This window comes from Microcaecilia unicolor, chromosome 3, assembly GCF_901765095.1.
Source record: "Microcaecilia unicolor chromosome 3, aMicUni1.1, whole genome shotgun sequence".
Lineage (NCBI taxonomy): Eukaryota > Metazoa > Chordata > Amphibia > Gymnophiona > Siphonopidae > Microcaecilia > Microcaecilia unicolor.
This window is the reverse complement of record NC_044033.1, coordinates 117,400,719-117,422,873: the sequence shown is the minus strand read 5'-3', so window position 1 is coordinate 117,422,873 and position 22,155 is coordinate 117,400,719. Positions and strand designations below refer to the sequence as shown.

Genomic DNA, 22,155 nt, shown 5'->3' with positions numbered 1-22,155 from the left:
ATATTGAAGCACCCCCCCCCCCCCCCCCCCACCAATGGCAGCAATGCAGTTGGAGGACTCCCGTTCAGCTTAGAGGGAACAGTGGGCGTAAGTTGGTGCACCAAGTGATGCATGCAGTTTACAGTATTCTACAAATTATCATGCGATATAACCAGCTATCCCACAATTTTCATCGAAGAGCTGGCTAAGTTTGGCGGCCACAATAGGTGGAATAACTTTGGCCATCTCCAACGTGACCGGCCAGCGCTGAAAAATTGGCTTGGCCAGTTAAGGTGAAGTTGGCCAAAGTTAAACCGGATATTCAATGCCGGTCACCGGAAATGGCCCAGCATTGAATATCCAGGTTCAGCGTAGGCTGCAGGAGACATCCCAGTGATCTCCCACGGTCTGAATATCGGGGCCTATGCACCTAATTTGAAGACATGACCATGGCCCACCCATGTGTATGCAGCCTTGCAGTTAGGCACTATGGCACTTAGCAGCTTACCTTATAGAAAAGCGCCTAGCGTACACAGGTGCTTCTCAATCTGTGAGTATCTTTGACGCAAGTGGCACCTACCTCTAGGCCTCACTTTATAAAATTACCTACATTCCCCTGGATTCTATATTTGGCAACTAGAGTTGCGGACTCAAATCAACACACATAGCCGACTTGCACACACAACTTAATTGATGAGTCAAGCAGCACCAATAATTGGCTAACAGCCATTAGTGTTAACTGGCCTTAATTGGGAGTTAGGTGCATCTCATATTCTATAATGATGTGCATGTAACTTCTATAGTAGATAATTTGAAGGGGGTGTATTTAGGGGGCATTTCGGGGACGTTCCTGTGAGTTATGTGCATTTTTATAGAATACACCCTATCCACGCCCAATTTAGACATCGGCATTTATACCTGGCTTCAGCAGATGTAAATGCATGTGCCTTAAGTTAGGCGCAGATTAAGCACTTAGGAGCTATTCTACGCAGTGTGGATACCCTTTATAGAATAGCACTCGATACAAAACTATTTCCATGCTGATTTCTTGTCGCAATTTACTGAATCTAATCCATTGGGCTTAATTTGTTTTCAGCACTGCCACTGATGGGTGCTGCAGTCTTGAAGTCTGCAGGCAGTAGTCACCAGATGTTGTCAATTTTGACTGACCACCTGGGGAAACAGGGGAAGGGAGCTGGAAGTGACACACACATGGGGGAGGGAGGACACAAATGTAAACACTGGACCTCTACACCACTTCCCTGTTCATAACTTCCCTTCAGTGTCCAAAATTCTATCCCGAATGAACAATCCCTATTAAACCAAAACTACAGCAGCCAGCCCGGAATCAAAATTCTGAATTACCCTGATCGTTTTTAAGAAGTACAGCAGCACTTTGGGCTGGAATACTGCTTTACTACAACACTGCAATTCACGCAAGGTTTGTCAACACAGCTCAAAAAGCAGCCCTGTTGCTAGTAGACAGATAGTTTTTGGATCCATTCCCGCTCCTTGTGCTGAACCCACAGTCTGGTGCACAGAATTTTACTGTCATCAAGTAGGTTAGTGTTCCTTAAACAAACATACAGCCACAAAGCAGTAATCCACCATATCTGACCTGCTACTGACACATTTGTACCGAAAGAAGATCTTGCCATTCTAAGATAGACATGTGATAATTAGAGAATCTGATCATTTGCAGCCTAATCATTGCCCATACTTGACTATAAACCGAGATTTTTGGGCCCCAAAAATTGAGGTCTCAGCTCATAGTCGAGTCGGCATTTAAATGCAGACCCGCCTCCCTCCCCTCCCCCCATTTACCTCTACAGCTGATTTTTTTTTTCTCCATCCTTGGCTCAGCGTCAAGGTCCTTGTCTTCCCCTGCATGGCCGGGCTCTGCAAATATTTGAGCTGCACTGTGTAGGAAGTTGGGTAAGTCTTGCGGGACTTGAAACCACAAGACTTCCACAACTTCCTGCACCGCACGGCTCAAGTATCTGCAGAGCCTGGCCGTGCAGGGGATGACAAGGACTTTGGCACTGTACTGAGGAAGGAAAAATATCCGCTGTAGAGGTAAACGAGGGAGAATGGGGAAAGAAACTGGGTGAAGGCTGGGGAGGTGACATAAGAGAAAGTGGGGGAGAGGCTGAAGAGGGGGGCATGTTGTCCTCACAAAGTGTTCCCCAACACTATGGCCCCCCCCCCTCCGGCTTATCCTCACGTTAACTGTTCCCCCCCCCCTTTTTTTCAGGGGAAAACTGTTAACTCGGCTTAGACTCGAATAGACTTATATTCGAGTATGGACAGTAAACAGGTCACTTAGAGTGGATGGCTAAGTGGCCATCTATTTTGAGCCTAATTTATGAAGACACATAGGCACCTATGTGATTTTATAAAAACTGCCCCATAAAAGCTGGAGTTGAAGCTAAAATGAAGCTGCAGACGTTCATGCCTGCTCAGGAGCAAGCGTAAATGTCTGAACTAAAAAGTACATGCACATTTTATTAAACCATAACACTGCCCATGCTCCCCCCAAAAAGCCACCTCTGAACACGCCTGCATTGAAACATGCAAAAGTACACAAGTTCTTGTCACCAAATGTACCATTACCTGGGAGGTAATTTTATGAGTGCCGTTTTACACACATATACATCCAGATTCTACAAATGGTGTACACATTTACATGCCCCAAAACTACGTGATGTGCTGAGATGTGTGTGCAACTACATTGACTGATGAGCCAATTAGCGCCAATAATTGGGGGCTAACAATTGTTGGCGTTAATTGAAAACAATTTGGATTTGCACTTGCATCTTGCTAGGCGCTATTCTATAAAGATCCACGCGCAAATCTTATAGTCTGCAGTTCAAAAGGGGGCATGGCCATGGGAAGGGCATGGGTGGGTCAGGGGCGTTCACTAACGATGCACGCAGTATTACAGAGTACTGGGGATCCATACCTAACTTATGCATCAGGATTTACACCAGCTTTCAGTCAGCATAAATCCTCACACCCAAAGTTTGGCGTGGAAATCGGCTCTAAGCGCTATTCTATAAACTGCGCAATTCAGAGCGCTGTTTATAGAATGGCAATCTACACAGACTTTTTTGGTGCCGTTTTTATCTGGTCCATACTGTTATAAAATGTGTGAGCTACTGTAAATCCGAAATAAAAATAAATAAATATTTGTAAAAGGCTGTTCTTGCCTCTATATACCTGGTACATATACCTAAGGTGCGCTGAAAAATGGCCTGCGCTGGTGTAGACGCGTGTATTGGACGCGCAGAGGTCCATTTTTTAGTGCACCTGCAAAAAAGGCCTTTTCTGAGGGCCGAAAATGGACGTGCGGCAAAATAAAAATTGGCACTTGTCCATTTTGGGCCCGAGACCTTACCGCCACCCACTGACCTAGCAGAAAAGTCTCATGCGTTAACTGGGTGGTAATGGTCTAGGCACATGCAATGCTGATTACTTCCCAGTTAGCGCCATGTGCAGGAAAATTTCTGGCGTGCTTAGTGGACACGCGTAAAAAATGAAATTACTGCCCAGGCCCATGCGGTAGTTTAAAATTGGCATGCGTTTGCGCCTATGTGGCTTAGAAAATGGGACCCTCTGTTAGCAACTGTCTACCACAAGTTAGAGCACCAAGGATGTTAATTCATTTGACATGAAACAGGCCATCAACAAAAACTCCCATGTCGATTCATGTCGTTTTCTACCTTTAAAGTTTCACGTTTTTTTCATGTGATGTCAAGGGTGTATGCGCTCCTCTGAACGACTGCATTCTTTTCAGCAAAAGAACACGCTATCATAGCAAAAGAACATACTGTTCCAGCAAAAGGGAACACTCTTGTGGAAGAGTACACATTACTGGCACTGCCCCTAAAATGACAAAACAAAATTGTAAAAAATATAATAAAATATAGGAACAAAACAATAAGGGATCTTTTTAGTAAACTGCGGTACTGCATTTACTGCAGCTTAAAATGGCTTACCGCGGGACACACTCAGATGTCCTATGCTAAGTTTCAAATTGGTGCAGGCTAACTGAACGCAGAAATTTTTTTTTTTTTTTTTTTTTGGAGGGACGTGTCTGTGGGTGGAGACTAAGTAGTTCCTGTGCTAATCAGTTAGTACATCCTTATTAACGCACGCTAACTGGTTAGTACAGGATTACCACACGAGACCTTACCGCCTACAAAACAGGGGCTCATGCACTAATTCTTTTTAATGGCTGCGTGCTAATGACATTAGCACATAGCTATTAATTGAAAAAAAAAATAAAAAGTTGGTCTTTTTATACATGCAGTAACCACGGCTTTAACACACAGGAAAAACCCACTTAAGAGCACACTAAGGCCACCAGGGCCGGCGCTACAGAGGGGCAAACAGGGTAGCTGCCCCGGGTCCCACAGCTCCAGGGGGCCCCATGGTCCAGTCCATCCCTTCTTCCATTCCCAATCTTCTTTAAAATTGTATTTTCCTTCTCAGAGGGGCCCTGGAGTAGCGGCCATCCTCACAAGCTGCCTCCAGCTGTCCCCTCCCCCCCCCCCCCCCCCCGATGTAATTTCTTATTTCCGCCTGGGCAGTTCGCAGCAGAGAGGGAAAGCTTCAGGACAGCCGGAGGTAGCTTGTGAGGATGGCTGCTGCGCCAGGGCCACTCTGAGAAGGGAAATACAAATTTTAAAGAAGAGTGCATGGTGAGGGGAAGGGTAGGAGATGGACTGTGGTGGGGAAAAGGGTAAGAGATGCCCGGACAAAATAGTAGCAATGAGGTGGGGAGATCAGGGATCAGGGGCTCCTTCCTTAATTTCTGCCCTGGGCCCCACCATGTCTAAAACCGGCCCTGAAGGCCACTTTATACCACAGTTTAGTAAAAGCACCTTTAAATCCTTTAAATGACAAAGGAAACTAAATAAAACCAAAATTTTTGATCTGCACACCCCTAAAGAGCACCAAGGTCATAAACATCAGTCTCTCGAGCACTGGTATACCAAGCTACTGAATCAGATATCTGTGTGGCTTTTCATCAAGACCATTCACCACACAATCATATTTGGCAGTTTCTACGCCTGACGGAACAAAGACTTTTAGCTGGATGTCTAACATAAATAACAACACTAATAAACAAATACTGCCCCTAGGATACCATAAGCTGTGTTCTCAAAATGAAATGAAATCTTCCATAAGGCAGTTATACAGAAAATCATAAGCGTAGTATTTCTATCTTCTGTCTTGAACACTCCGCCATCTGTCCCCTCCCATCAGTGAAGATATCAAAATGTTTAACCTCAAAGACATGACATTCCTTAAGGAAGCAGTTCCATTTTCCAGGTTCATTAGGAATTTCCCCAAAAACAATATCACAGTCATGACTATACTGCACATACTCCTTCTGGGGAATTCTGTATAGGTTGACCAAAGTTAGGAGCCAGGATGATCTGCACCAAGCGTGAATTCTATAAAGGCTATTTCTGCATGGAACAGCCTTTCAGGAATAGGTACTTAGAACACATTTCACACCTCACTTCGGGGGCCCTTTTACTAAGCTCCAGTAAAAGGGGCCCTGTGCTAGCAGCAGTAGCCATTTTTGCCGTGTGCTGAGGCCCTTTTTACCGCAGCGGGTAAAAAAATCCGAAAAAACAAACAGCCATGCAGTAAGATTATACTTATTGCATGGTCATTTGGTGGGGGGGGGGGGGGAAGCACTTACCGCCATCCACTGAAGTGGTGGTAAGGGCTCCGGCACTCACCCAGTGGTAACTGGGCAGCATGTGGCGCTGCTTGATTACTGCCGAGTAACCCCAGATGGAAATATTTTTAAAATATTTCCGCTAGTGCAGGAAATGCTGCGTGCTGAGGGTGGAACTACCGCCGGCGTCCGCATTGGACCGGTGGTAGATCTGGATTGCCACACGGAAATACTGCGGTAGGCTAACCGCTGTTTAGTAAAAGGTCCCCCCTTTGGGTGTTAGCATTTATGCCTGACAAAGGCTGGTGTAAATGCTGATGGCCAACTAATGGCAGTTAAGCTTGGAAATACAGGCATTCTACAAAACTGAGCTTAAATTCTGGGAATGCCCCTGATGGTTTGTGAATGAGAGCTTGAATGCTGAGACAGCAATTTGCTGCTCCCGAATACCCTGAAGCGGCTTTTCTTTCGAAACACTGGTCACCGTCGGTGGGACCCTGTGAAACTGCTCCTATTAATGATTTATTTACGATTTGCAAATAAGTTTGAAACTTTAATGGTTTAAAGGTTTAAATGTTGAGAAGTTCAGAATCTACAGACTTTTTTTTTATTATTAAAACACTTTACAATAGGGTATTTTTGGCGTGGAAAGTTTTTATGCCTTTGAGATTTTCCAGTTGAAGTCTGCGAGAACATTTAAGGTTCCATGCTGGGTTCTGAGGTTTTTCCTTCCACTCTTTAAAGTTTGAAATGCTGAAAGGTACTGAATATTTTTTGTAAGTTGCTTAAGCACCACTATATGCTTGGATGGTTCATTCACAGTGGTTCTCTTTTTGTTTTTGAATGCCCCTCCCATCGCCACGCCACAATTTGAGTTCCTACTATGAAATTTAGGCACACGATATAGAATAGGGTGTAGGGCAGATCCACATCCTAATAACTGCAAATTAAAGGCTTGTTAATGCCAATAATTAATGGTTATCACCAGTGAAGCCAATTACTTTGCGTGCGGATCGAAAAATAGAGGGGGTCTTTTACAAATGTGCGCTAGTGTTTTAGTGCATGCTACACGCTAGACACACCCACATATTTCTATGAGTGCCTCTAGCATTTAGCACATGCTTAATTTTAGTGCGCACTAAAAACACTAGCATGCATTTGCAAAAAGGACCCCTGAGTGCCTAACTTTGGGCGACCTACATAGAATCCTCCCCAGAGTCTGAGGAACAAAGGACTGCAAGACTGTAGCTCAAAAAGGAACGATTACGTACAAGCCATCTTATAATAACTGTTCATGTAATGACTTCATAATCTTAAGAGAGCATAAATAAAAATTAACACATTTCTGGAAGATCCTGTCTAAACGGAGACATATTGTGCTATCATCGACTGAGGCAGTGTGCTTCACATAACGTAGTAGTTACCAAAACAAAGAGAGAAAATTAGACATTCCAGTTCAGTTCCTCTATTTATCATTCCTGGCATGACCTTGAATAGTCATTTCTATTCCCTATGCCGAAGCCTTCCAAGCTCCCTCAGGGCATGTGGAAATTGTTCTATACTGTGTTTTGTGTGCACTAATGGCATGATAAAAAAAAAAGTATTAGAAAAAGGAAATTTCTTGACTGAATACCAAAAATGACTTCTATTCGGTTAGGCTAACATTTGGAATGTGAATCAAAAGCATCAAATGGCAGTGCTCTAAAAACAGCATGAAGGAAATCATTGTGGTTGAGATGTCAGCTTCTTTAACTGAAGCTATGGCCCACAAGAAAGGTCTGCATTGATTTGAGGGAGCTTTCATAACTTCTTCACTCTTGTGTCCTTTCTTGTGGGTCACAGTACAGTTATACAAGCTAACACTGTAAATCAGGGGCGTAGCCAGACTTCGGCGGGAGGGGGATACAGAGTCCGAGGTGAGGGGGCACATTTTAGTCTCCGCCTCCGGCGCCACGGACCCCCCCACCGCCACTTCCCCCCCCCCCCACCGCAGCCCCTCCGCCATACCTTTCGACCCCCTCCCCCCACCACCAACCTTTCTCCACCACCGCCAGGTACCTTTGCTAGCGGGGTCCCTAACCTCCATCAGCCGAAATCCCCTTCAGCGCCGGTCTCCGAGTCCACCGCGTTCACTGATCTGGATTCTGTTTCTGTGAGTCCTGACATCCTGCACGTTCCTACTTGCAGGACGTCAGGACTCACAGAAACAGAATCACAATCAGCAACGCGCCGGAGACCGGCACTGAACAGGACTTTGGCTGGCGGGGGTTGGGGACCCACGCCAGCAAAGGTACCTGATGATGGCGGCGGGGAGGGTTGGCGGCGGCGGGAGGGGGGATCGAATGTGGCTGGGGAGGGTCGATGGCGGGTGAAAACAGGGGGGCCAGGGTTAAATCTGCAGGGGTCCATGCCCCCGTGGTCCCACCTAGCTATGCCCCTGCTGTAAATACTGCACCTGCCTTACTACGTTTTGGAACTATGGCCTCTTGCTGTGTTGAAAGAGATTTTGTTCCCGTTTCTTTTAACTAAAGCTTTAACAGGTTTGGCTTTTCTAACCAACCATGCCTTGAGTTCTCTGCTCTTGTTTCTTTTCTCTTTATTTGTAATGTGATCATTAGGCAAGGTAACTTTATAAGTGGGCATGTCCTTTTAGGCATCCCAATGCTGCCCAGTGAGAGCTTATTCTATATCAGCATCTGAGCACCCAGATGAAACTCGGTATTGGATTGCCTAAAATTTAGGCACTTGCATCTCTTAAAAGTGTTTAAATATGTACTGGCCAGTGTTGGCGGAATTGTGGAGCAACTGGGGACATGTATCATATCTGGTCGGCCTGCCCTGTGGTTCATCCTATTTGGGAGGCCATTTTGCAGGTCCTTCAACAGATTTTTAATGTAACTTACCCTGCAAAAGCAGAACATATTTTTATTACATCTTAAACCCTTTGGGATAAAACTAGACTATCAGAAAATTGCCACTAGTTTTTTTTTTTTTACAGCTAGCAAGATTGTTCTGGGAGCAGCAGCGTGGAAACAACCTTATCAGCCTACTATGGATATTGTATTTCGCAATTCACAATGGCCTAAGTAATTGTTTTTCATAAGATTCAGGACATTTATCAAAAATAGAGGACGCCTACTACACCTGTAGTTGTACAGACATTAATAATTTATTCGGCCAATTTTTCCTGTTCAGTACTGTCTGGACTTGATTGGGCACAGAAAATGACCCTGGCTGTTCAGTAGAGGGGGGTAGATGTTAAGGTGGATTTATGTCTGTTGATCTTTGGATTGCTGTTTTGTAGTATTTTTGGCTTCAATTAAAAGTTTCTTTAAATGCAAAAAAAAAAATTCTCTGCTCAGTGTGTTGCAGTGGCTAAGAAAGCAAATAGAATGTTAGGTATTATTAGGAAAGGAATGGAAAACAAAAGCGAGGACATTATAATGCCTTTGTATTGGTCCATGGTGCGACCGCACCTTGAATATTGTGTTCATTTCTGGTCTCCGCATCTCCAAAAAGATATAATGGAATTAGAAAAGGTACAGAGAAGGGCGACGAAAATGATACAGATGAAGGGACGACTTCCCTATGAGGAAAGGCTGAAGCATCTAGGACTCTTGCTTGGAGAAGAGATGGCTGAGGGGAGATATGATAGAGGTCTATAAAATAATAAGTGGAGTGGAACGGGTAGACGTGAATCATTTGTTTACTCTTTCCAAAAATACTAGGACTAGGGGGCATGCAATGAAGCTAAAGTAGTACATTTAATAAGAATCAGGAAAAAATATTTCTTCACTCAACGTGTAATTAAAGTCTGGAATTTGTTGCCAGAGAATGTGGTAAAGGAGTTAGCTTAGCTGGGTTTAAAATGGGTCTGGACAGCTTCCTAAAAGAAAAATCCATAGACCATTATTAAATTGACTTGGGGAAAATCCACTGCTTATTTCTGGAATAAGCAGCATAAAATGTGTTGAGCTTTTCTGGGATCTTGCCAGGTATTTGTGACCTAGATGGCCATTGTTGGAAACAGGATGCTGGGCTTGATGGACCTTTCATCTGTCCCAGTGTGGCAATACTTATGTACTTATGTAGGCACCTGCAGTTACACAAGCCATAGGTCTATAAGGGCACAACTTCCAGTATTCTGTAAGTGGCAGCACCACCCATGCCACTCCCATGCTCCACCCCTTGCATTTACACACTGTGGAGGGAATTCTATATATGGCGCCTTAAAAATCGGCACCCTAAAACTACACTGTTAATGTGATTCTACAAACTACACTCAAGTGCCATTCTTGCGACTAAAATGTAGGTGCACCCATTAACATCACCTAAAACCAGGCCTAAATACCTCTACCTAAGGCGCAAATCGGGTGTATTCTGTAATAGTGTGCATAGATTACTGAAACGTCCACAATCCACCCATTCCACACCCATGGCCATGCCCCCTTTTTGACTATGCACATTAGAATTTACATGTACTGTGTTATAGCATACACCTAGAAAGTTGTGCACATAAATTCTAATTAAAGCCAATTAGTACCAATTATCAGAGCCGACTGGCTTTTAATCGATTAAGTTGTGCATGCAATTTGGCAGCACAGCCAAATTAGCATGCACAACTTAAGGCACCATATATAGAATTTGGGGGTATGCCAGTTACACATTCCCTTACAGAATAGCGTTTAACTGTTTTGCTGTTACTTGAGCACATAAGAACATAAGAGTAGCCATACTAGGTCAGACCAATGGTCCATCTAGCCCAGTATCCTGTTTCCAACAGTGGCCAAGACAGGTCACAAGTGCCTGGCAGAAACCCAAATTGTGGTAACATTCAATGCTACAAATCTCAGGCAAGCAGTTGCTTCCCCATGTCTGTCTCAACAGCAGACTATGGACTTTTCTTCCAGGAACTTGTCCAAACATTTTCTAAACCCAGATACGCTAACTGCTGTTACCACATCCCCTAGCAAAAATATGTCCTATTTGTTTTAAAAGTATTTCCATGTAACTTCCTTAAGTGTTCCCTAGTCTGTACTTTTGGAACGAGTAAAAGATCGATTTACTTGTACTTGTTCTACACCACTCAGGATTTTGTAGACCTCAATCATATCTACCCTCATCCGTCTCTTTTCAAAGCTGAAGAGCCCTAACCTCTTTAGCCTTTCCTCATACAAGAGGAGCTCCATCCCCTTTATCATTTTGGTTGCTCTTCTTTGAACCTTTTCTTATTCCGCTATATCTTTTTTGAGATACGTCAACCAGAACTGAACGCAATACTCAAGGTGTGGTCGCATCATAGAGCAATACAGAGACATTATGGTATTTTCTGTCTTATTCACCATCCCTTTCCTAATAACTCCTAGCATCCTGTTTGCTTTTTTGGCTGCTGCCACACATTGAACAGAAGAGTTCAGCGTATTATCTACGACGACACATGGATCTTTTTCTTGAGTGCTGACCCCCAAGGTGGACCCTAGTATCAGGTAACTATGATTCGGATTATTCTTTCCAATCTGCATCACCTTGCATTTGTCCACATTAAATTTCATCTGCTATTTGGATGCCCAGTCTTCCAATTTCCTAAGGTCTTCCTGCAATATTTCACAGTCCACACATATTTTAACAGCCTTGAATAGTTTTGTGACATCTGCAAATTTAATCACCTCACTCGTTGTTCCAATTTCCATATCATTTATAAATATGTTAAATAGCATGCAGGTATTCTGTACACTCACATGCGCAAATGGTGCTGAAATGTGCAGATACAGAATTAGCTCCTAGATGTGACTAGAACTGAGGGATTGGAGCACAGGAAAGCAGAGTTGTTAAGGACGTTCTCTGCTGCCACTGTGGGTGGAAATTATCAACGTGGGCTACCATTATGTCAGGTTATTTTACCACAAGTTGAGTCATTTTAGCACAGGATCTCACATTTTGCCCACATTATTGGTTTACTTTTCACAGTATCAAAAGCAAATTAGGGATATTAATAATTTCCACCACAGAACAAAGCACAGAAAATACAGTTACAAATGAAACTGATGAATAAAATTGAAGTCCACCTACGTTGTGCTGAACCTGGGATCACTTTTCCAAGATTCTCATTGTGGAGAGGCCCTTTCTTTCCCTGGAAAAAAAAAAGAAAAAGAAGCATACTAATTCACAAAATGATTCATTTCTCAGAAAAGTAAAACAGATGAGAGTAAATAGGATCGTTCTCGTTAAATTTGCAAGGCAATAGTGCCAAGTCTAATTAGGATAACACATATCCTCCTAGCAAAAAGTACTTAACAAGCTGACAACTTAAACAGAATCTGGATGAACAAGGATTTTTTTTAACACATTAAAAACAAAACAAAAGAAAAAGGAAATATCTATGGTAGGTTATTTTCCTTGCCTGAGGACCTTTAGTCTCATCACCTAAGAGATCCAACCAGATCAGTAACAAAGGGCTGGATTCTATATAAGGCATCTTAAAAGTAGGTGCATCAGAATAATGCACGTAGCACTATTCTGTAAACCACGTCTACAGAAAGACGTACCTTAAAGAATAGCACATAGGCCGGGGGAATTAACATATATTTAGGCGTGGTCATTTACGCCACTGGTGTAAATATCTGCACCTAAATGGTTACACGTTCCCCCAAATTCTATAACAACGCGCATAAACATGATTGACACCCCAACACGACTACACCCCTCTCATGGCATGCTCCATTTTTAGTTATGCTTGTTGGAATTTACATGAACTTCTTCGGAGTAGAGGAATAACCTAGTGGTTAGTGCAGTGGGCTTTGATCCTGGTGAACTGTGTTCAATTCCCACTGCAGTTTCTTGCAACTCTGGGCAAGTCACTTAACCCTCTATTGTTTCAGGTACAAAATAAGTACCTGCATGTAATATTTAAACCGCTTTAATTGTAACCACAGAAAGGTGATAAATCAAGTCCCATCCCCCTAATGCCTAAAAAAGCAGGCGCAAATTCCAATTATTGCCAATTAGTGATAATTGGTTATCAGCCAATTATCATGACTAATTGGCTCATTACTCAATTGAGCGGCATGCGTTAAACTGGCCATGCACACAATTTAATGCGTGCTACTCGCCACGCCTTATACAGAATCCGGCCCAAAGGGGCTAATTTTATTTTAAAAAATTTCTAAGGGTAAATTGTGTTTTACCCCTGGAAACAGGCTTTTATAAAATTACTCCACAGTATATGAACATACAAATATGAACGGTGACAAAAAGACAAGTACTTTATGTAAACCTCTTGCATACATGTTCAAAGGCATAGTTTTAGCATGGCATGGTCAAAGACACAAAAGCACATGTGTGGTTTATAAAATAAACGCAAAATATAAACCTACTCCTGAGCGGCTGTAAATGCATGCAAGTGCATTCTACCCACAAATCCTGTAGGTTTTGTAAGGTTATTTTAGAAACACATATGACAAAAATGATATGGGGCTTGTGCCAAAAGACCAGCATTTTTTTTCTAGCAAAAAAAGTGCCAGTACTCAAATGCCAGGCCACCCTTCAGGGGTGGGGTGATCACTGAGGGACCCACCCAACAATAGCCAGGCCCCCTGCAACCAGTCACAGAATCTATGACAAGGCAGAATTGGTGTGTAGACCCTGAGCTCTTTCATTAAAACTTGGGGTCCATGGGTCAGTTTTAGCAGACAATGGAAAAGTGCCGGTACTCAGTACCCCCAAGTACCCCCTCAAAAAAGCCCTGCAAAAGACATGTGAGAAGAGACTGAAAAACCTGAATATGTATACCCTAGAGGAGAGGATGGGCAGGGGAGGTATGATACAGACCATTAAATACTTGAAAGGTATTTATATAGAAACAAATATTTTCCAGAGAAGGGAAAGTGGTAAAACTAGACGATATGAATTGAGGTTGCAGAGTGTAGACTTAGGAGTAATGTCACAACAAAAAGATTTTATTGAAGATACCGTGTATGAACAAATCGCGATTTTTTTGTTGTGACATTGATCTGCTGGCTTTCTTTCCCATATTGGATTTTGCAGATCGTTTGCCTTGTTGTTTTTTGGGACTTAGGAGTAATGTCAGAAAATTGTTTTTCACGGAGAGAGTGGTGGATGCCTGGAATGATCTCCCAAAGGAGGTGGTGGAGAAAAAAACCTGTATTGGAATTCAAGAAGGCATGGGATGAACACAGAAGATCTTTAGTTAGAAAATGAATGGTATAAAAGAAAACTTAAAGGGTTGCATATATGTTTGCACATCAAGTGGTGCTTAGATGGTAAGTCTGGCTATACCAACTCAGGCTGGTGCTGGGCTGGCTTGTACGGTCTGAGTCCTACATATAGCAATCTGGATTAGAACGGGCTGGAGAGAGCTTCATCGGAAATTCCAGTGCTTTGGAATGTGAGGAGAGTGCTGGGCAGACTTTTACGGTCTTTGTCCGGCAAATGTCAAGACAGATTTGGATAAGCTGGAGTGGGCTTTGATGCCAATTCCAGTAGTCGGAACATAAGGACAAAGCCGGGCAGATTTCTATGGTCTACGTCCCAGAAACACCAAAGAAAGACCCTGATCAAGTATATAATACCCTGTTCATTGTTGATTTAATCTTGAACTGATAATGAATGTGACTGTTGAGGCAGAATGAATGGACTGTTCAAGTCTTTATCTGCCATCACTTAGTTACTATGTTACATACAGGCACCTATGTTCTCTTTATGAAACAGCCCCAAAACAGGTACCTACTTGGTCTTCCTACATAAGAGACTTCTGATACAATTAATGTTAATAAAAACAGATTTTTACCTGGGGTATATTTCAAACCAAAGGACTGCAATAACTAATGCTGTTCCCAACTTAATAATCAACAGAAAGGACTAGATTCTATAAATGGCAAAACCGGCGCCGAATGTGCGGAGAAGATGTGCATGTAAATTCTAATCATTCCAAAATTAGTGCAGATAATTGCATGTTATTGCCCAATCATCAGCACTGATTGGCTCATTAATCAGTTAAGTTGCTTGTGCAAATTGGACACATGTCCAAATGTGTGCATGCAACTCAAGCACTATATATAGAATTTTGGGGTAAGTGCCTCTCATCCAAGCTTGTGCTCAACACAGGTCTAGACCCAGTCACAAAGCTCTGATCTATAGGTGCAGGAGGTATTTTTATGTTCGAGGAGGGCTCACATATTTGTACTGGTATTACAGAGTTAAAGTGGGAGTTGAACCTAGGTCTCATTGTCCACTGACCACTAGGCTACTCCAGCCACTCGCTTGTTAATTTCTTAGGAATGGCAATAATATCTGGAGCTCTCATAGAGCCTTGTATCTACTGTCACTGTCAAATCTTTGGGGAAGGGAAAGAGTCAGTGACCACTGGGGGATTATCATGCCTTAGTCCCTCCAGTGGTCATCTGGTTAGTTAGGGTACCTTTTTCTGACTTTGTCGTGAATGAAACAGGTCTAGATATGTTCCATTATCGCTAAAAAATGTCCAAATTTTAAGCCCACCCAAAATACACTTCCAACACACCCCCTTGCGATTTAGATGAACTGTGGAGTAAAACGTCCCAATTCTGAGTTTCAAAAATTGTGACTTTGATGTATTTGCAAGAAAAACGTTCCTCTCCCGTTTACTGCTGCTTCTGAGACATTTTTCTTTTTTGAAAATGAGCGCCATAGTACAGGATGAGAAAACGGCAAAGATTAAAGAACAACTCTCTCAGCAAAATCTTCATAAGGCACCTATATGTGCATATTTTATAAAGGAAAAATAGACGCAAATACCAAAAATAGGCACAAATACCAAACCTACCATGAGCACGAATGCAGTAGTGCTTTTTACCCTGCATTACGCATGCATTAGTGGTTCCCAAACCTGGTCCTGGAGGCATCCCAGCCAGTCAGGTTTTCAGGATATCCACAATGAATATTCATGAGAGAGATCTGTATGCATGCATTCTATTTTCTATTTTTTAGCAAGTGGGTAGTGTGCGTCAATACCAAACCTACCGTGGGACGCCTGAGCACGCCTGCAGTAGTACTTTTTAACCTGCATTAAGCATGAATTCGTGCTCACCGCAGCTTAGTAAAAAGGACCCTGGATATCCTGAAAACCTGACTCGCTGGGGTGCCTCCAGAACCAGGTTTGGGAACCACTGGCTCTAAGTAGAAAAATATTCCTATAAAAAGAATGTAAATGAAACAACAACATTTAAATTGAACCTAAGATGAAGTGGTAATACAAAGGTTCTATTTCCACTGATTTTCTTAACTCCATCAGAATGAAAACAAACTGAACTGAGATCAAGGGAAAAATGTTTCATCTATAACAAGGCAAGAACATGCAAGTTATTAAAAACATTCTGCATTATTTGTTTATAATCTAGTGACTTATACCAATGGGAAACACTTAACCAAACAAGCACTACCATGAGGAAATAAGAGAGGTGTGCAATTGCCTTGTAATGTTATCAAATGTCTGCGTCCCTTTGAGCTTCAGTTCACTAAGAAAAGTTTCATTCTAATAAATGACACAACTTATTAAAAAATAAATGTACAGATATTTTAGGTGTGCAAATCCAGGCCATTGTGTGGGTGTTTGCATTGCATTCTTTTGAAAATATTGTTGATTTAGCACTGGTTAGAAACAAATAAACACTTCAGAGTCCCTGAAACTGAATATCCTCCCTGCTGCATTCCTTTGCTGATGTGTCTGTGGGACATAATTATAAATATTACGGGTGGCAAATTAATGCATTAAAATTTTAACAGAGACCAGGAATTTTTTTATTTATTGCAGGCCCCCCCCCCCCCCGCCCCGGCACATTTATCTCTACAGACTCTCTTCATGAAGTATTAGGCAGTTACAGTGATTGCCACACATTGCATGCTGCTGATCTGGAAGACTTGCTTCTGTCGCATCCTGCCCCTCTTCTGCCGCAACTGGCTAATTTGCTGCCAAATGCTGCAAAGAAATTGTACAATTATCTAAAACAAATGAGTGCTTGCTCAACTGCTTGAGCATTACAATTCTTCCCTTTTTGGAAAGCAGGGAGATAACCAACTATCTCCCGCTGAATATTCGCAGATAGTTGGTTAAGTCTATTTAACTGGCCAGGAGCCATTCCTGACCAGTTAAATAGCACTGAATATCAGCAAAGAAGTGTCTTTCTGTTGTGTCATTGATGTTGTATAACACAAAATATATGAAAATAGGGAATATATAAATTTACAATTATACCTCTTAATTACAATGCTCAACCATAAGGTATAAACCAAATTGTTAACTGTATGTATAACACTTTAACTTAAATAAGTTTAAAGTGTATACTAATACTGAAAAAGATTTTAAATTTTTTGGTGTTATTAAAATAACGATGCCAAAGAAATTTTTCTTTTAAATTTGAAAAGAGCTCAGTTCACACGTCAGTCATAAAGTGACTGGCTGAGTAGAGAACCATCATCGCACTTTGGCGTTCTCAATCATAGGAGACATTCTGTGAACTCCCCTACCCAATTAACACTGGGACAAGCAAAATTAGATACAAATTCGTACCTTAAGGTGGCCAACAGAACATCAATTATATATATCTCTCAGCTGATGTTTTTAGCTGATGATGGAATAACCATATCTAAACACATAATATCACAATCAAATATTAACCCAATAAAGCAAAAGAGTCTTATAGACAACCAAAAAGCGAATGCTACATACCTGTAGAAGGTATTCTCCGAGGACAGCAGGCTGATTGTTCTCACTGATGGGTGACGTCCACGGCAACCCCTCCAATCGGAATCTTCACTAGCAAAGTCCTTTGCTAGCTCTCGCGCGGCCGTCTTCCCGCCCGAAACCGGTTCGAGCCGGCCAGTCTCGTATGTAGCAAAAGAGATACAAGGGAAGACTCAACTCCAAAGGGGAGGCGGGCGGGTTTGTGAGAACAATCAGCCTGCTGTCCTCGGAGAATACCTTCTACAGGTATGTAGCATTCGCTTTCTCCGAGGACAAGCAGGCTGCTTGTTCTCACTGATGGGGTATCCCTAGCCCCCAGGCTCACTCAAAACAACAACCATGGTCAATTGGGCCTCGCAACGGCGAGGACATAACTGAGATTGACCTAAAAAATTTACCAACTAACTGAGAGTGTAGCCTGGAACAGAACAAACAGGGCCCTCGGGGGGTGGAGTTGGATCCTAAAGCCCAAACAGGTTCTGAAGAACTGACTGCCCGAACCGACTGTCGCGTCGGGTATCCTGCTGCAGGCAGTAATGAGATGTGAATGTGTGGACAGATGACCACGTCGCAGCTTTGCAAATTTCTTCAATTGAAGCTGACTTCAAGTGGGCTACCGACGCAGCCATGGCTCTAACATTATGAGCCGTGACATGACCCTCAAGAGTCAGCCCCGCCTGGGCGTAAGTGAAGGAAATGCAATCTGCTAGCCAATTGGATATGGTGCGTTTCCCTACAGCCACTCCCCTCCTATTGGGATCAAAAGAAACAAACAATTGGGCGGACTGTCTGTTGGGCTGTGTCCGCTCCAGGTAGAAGGCCAATGCTCTCTTGCAGTCCAATGTGTGCAGCTGACGTTCAGCAGGGCAGGAATGAGGACGGGGAAAGAATGTTGGCAAGACAATTGACTGGTTCAGATGGAACTCCGACACGACCTTTGGCAAGAACTTAGGGTGAGTGCGGAGGACTACTCTGTTATGATGAAATTTGGTGTAAGGGGCCTGGGCTACCAGGGCCTGAAGCTCACTGACTCTACGAGCTGAAGTAACTGCCACCAAGAAAATGACCTTCCAGGTCAAGTACTTCAGATGGCAGGAATTCAGTGGCTCAAAAGGAGGTTTCATCAGCTGGGTGAGAACGACACTGAGATCCCATGACACTGTAGGAGGCTTGACAGGGGGCTTTGACAAAAGCAAACCTCTCATGAAGCGAACAACTAAAGGCTGTCCTGAGATCGGCTTACCTTCCACACGGTAATGGTATGCACTGATTGCACTAAGGTGAACCCTTACAGAGTTGGTCTTGAGACCAGACTCAGACAAGTGCAGAAGGTATTCAAGCAGGGTCTGTGTAGGACAAGAGCGAGGATCTAGGGCCTTGCTGTCACACCAGACGGCAAACCTCCTCCATAGAAAGAAGTAACTCCTCTTAGTAGAATCTTTCCTGGAAGCAAGCAAGATGCGGGAGACACCCTCTGACAGACCCAAAGAGGCAAAGTCTACGCTCTCAACATCCAGGCCGTGAGAGCCAGGGACCGGAGGCTGGGATGCAGAAGAGCCCCTTCGTCCTGCGTGATGAGGGTCGGAAAACACTCCAATCTCCAGGGTTCTTCGGAGGATAACTCCAGAAGAAGAGGGAACCAGATCTGACGCGGCCAAAAAGGAGCAATCAGAATCATGGTGCCTCGGTCTTGCTTGAGTTTCAACAAAGTCTTCCCCACCAGAGGTATGGGAGGATAAGCATACAGCAGGCCCTCCCCCCAATCCAGGAGGAAGGCATCCGATGCCAGTCTGCCGTGGGCCTGAAGCCTGGAACAGAACTGAGGGACTTTGTGGTTTGCTCGAGATGCGAAGAGATCCACCAAGGGGGTGCCCCACGCTTGGAAGATCTGGCGCACCACTCGGGAGTTGAGCGACCACTCGTGAGGTTGCATAATCCTGCTCAGTCTGTCGGCCAGACTGTTGTTTACGCCTGCCAGATATGTGGCTTGGAGCACCATGCCGTGACGGCGAGCCCAGAGCCACATGCTGACGGCTTCCTGACACAGGGGGCGAGATCCGGTGCCCCCCTGCTTGTTGACGTAATACATGGCAACCTGGTTGTCTGTCTGAATTTGGATAATTTGGTGGGACAAATTATCTGAAAGCCTTCAGAGCGTTCCAGATCGCTCGCAACTCCAGGAGATTGATCTGTAGATCGCGTTCCTGGAGGGACCAGCTTCCTTGGGTGTGAAGCCCATCGACATGAGCTCCCCATCCCAGGAGAGACACATCCGTGGTCAGCACTTTTTGTGGCTGAGGAATTTGGAAAGGACGTCCCAGAGTCAAATTGGACCAAATCGTCCACCAAAACAGGGATTCGAGAAAACTCGTGGACAGGTGGATCACGTCTTCTAGATCCCCAGCAGCCTGAAACCACTGGGAAGCTAGGGTCCATTGAGCAGATCTCATGTGAAGGCGGGCCATGGGAGTCACATGAACTGTGGAGGCCATGTGGCCCAGCAATCTCAACATCTGCCGAGCTGTGATCTGCTGGGACGCTCGCACCCGTGAGACGAGGGACAACAAGTTGTTGGCTCTCGCCTCTGGGAGATAGGCGCGAGCCGTCCGAGAATCCAGCAGAGCTCCTATGAATTCGAGTCTCTGTGCTGGGAGAAGATGGGACTTTGGGTAATTTATCACAAACCCCAGTAGCTCCAGGAGGCGAATAGTCATCTGCATGGACTGCAGGGTTCCTGCCTCGGACGTGTTCTTCACCAGCCAATCGTCGAGATATGGGAACATGTGCACCCCCAGCCTGCGAAGTGCTGCTGCTACTACAGCTAAGCACTTTGTGAACACCCTGGGCGCAGAGGCGAGCCCAAAGGGTAGCACACAGTACTGGAAGTGACGTGTGCCCAGCTGAAATCGCAGATACTGTCTGTGAGCTGGCAGTATCGGGATGTGTGTATAGGCATCCTTCAAGTCCAGAGAGCATAGCCAATCGTTTTCCTGAATCATGGGAAGGAGGGTGCCCAGGGAAAGCATCCTGAACTTTTCTTTTACGAGATATTTGTTCAGGGCCCTTAGGTCTAGGATGGGACGCATCCCCCCTGTTTTCTTTTCCACAAGGAAGTACCTGGAATAGAATCCCAGCCCTTCTTGCCCGGATGGCACGGGCTCGACCGCATTGGCGCTGAGAAGGGCGGAGAGTTCCTCTGCAAGTACCTGCTTGTGCTGGAAGCTGTAAGACTGAGCTCCCGGTGGACAATTTGGAGGTTTTGAGGCCAAATTGAGGGTGTATCCTTGCCGGACTATTTGCAGAACCCACTGATCGGAGGTTATGAGAGGCCACCTTTGGTGAAAAGCTTTCAACCTCCCCCCGACCGGCAGGTCGCCCGGCACTGACACTTGGATGTCGGCTATGCTCTGCTGGAGCCAGTCAAAAGCTCGCCCCTTGCTTTTGCTGGGGAGCCGCGGGGCCTTGCTGAGGCGCACGCTGCTGACGAGAGCGAGCGCGCTGGGGCTTAGCCTGGGCCGCAGGCTGTCGAGAAGGAGGATTGTACCTACGCTTGCCAGAAGAGTAGGGAACAGTCCTCCTTCCCCCAAAAAATCTTCTACCTGTAGAGGTAGATGCTGAAGGCTGCCGGCGGGAGAACTTGTCGAATGCGGTATCCCGCTGGTGGAGATGCTCTACCACCTGCTCGACCTTCTCTCCAAAAATATTGTCCGCACGGCAAGGCGAGTCCGCAATCCGCTGCTGGAGTCTATTCTCTAGGTCGGAGGCACGCAGCCATGAGAGCCTGCGCATCACCACACCTTGAGCAGCGGCCCTGGACGCAACATCAAAGGTGTCATACACCCCTCTGGCCAGGAATTTTCTGCACACCTTCAGCTGCCTGACCACCTCCTGAAAAGGCTTGGCTTGCTCAGGGGGGAGAGCATCAACCAAGCCCGCCAACTGCCGCACATTGTTCCGCATGTGTATGCTCGTGTAGAGCTGGTAAGACTGGATTTTGGCCACGAGCATAGAGGAATGGTAGGCCTTCCTCCCAAAGGAGTCTAAGGTTCTAGAGTCTTTGCCCGGGGGCGCCGAAGCATGCTCCCTAGAACTCTTAGCCTTCTTTAGGGCCAGATCCACAACTCCAGAGTCATGAGGCAACTGAGTGCGCATCAGCTCTGGGTCCCCATGGATCCGGTACTGGGACTCGATCTTCTTGGGGATGTGGGGATTACTTAGTGGCTTGGTCCAGTTCGCAAGCAGTCTTTTTTAGGACATGGTGCAAGGGAACAGTGGACGCTTCCTTAGGTGGAGAAGGATAGTCCAGGAGCTCAAACATTTCAGCCTTGGGCTCGTCCTCCACAACCACCGGGAAGGGGATGGCCGTAGACATCTCCCGGACAAAGGAAGTGAAAGACAGACTCTCAGGAGGAGAAAGCTGTCTTTCAGGAGAGGGAGTAGGATCGGAAGGAAGACCCTCAGACTCCTCGTCAGAGAAATATCTGGGGTCTTCTTCCTCTTCCCACGAGGCCTCACCCTCGGTGTCAGACACAAGTTCACGGACCTGTGTCTGCAACCTCGCCCGGCTCGACTCAGTGGAGCCACGTCCACGATGGGGGCGTCGAGAGGTAGACTCCCTGGCCCGCATCGGCGAAGCTCCCTCCGCCGACGTAGTCGGGGAGCCTTCCTGGGAGGTGGCCGCAGTCGGCACCGCACGCGGTACCGACGTCGGGGACCTCACCCCGGGCGATGAGCCAGCCGGCGC

The 22,155-nt window shown here is 45.0% G+C and overlaps 1 long non-coding RNA gene across 2 annotated transcripts in view; it reads right to left on the bottom strand.

Annotated features, from left to right (window-relative positions):
- The window catches only part of LOC115464648, a 115,255-nt gene that overhangs the window by 32,354 nt on the left and 60,746 nt on the right, over positions 1-22,155 (bottom strand). For both annotated transcript variants that reach the window (XR_003941267.1, XR_003941266.1), the window contains exon 3: positions 11,744-11,804. This is a non-coding gene — a long non-coding RNA (uncharacterized LOC115464648). The remainder of the gene's footprint in view (positions 1-11,743; positions 11,805-22,155) is intronic.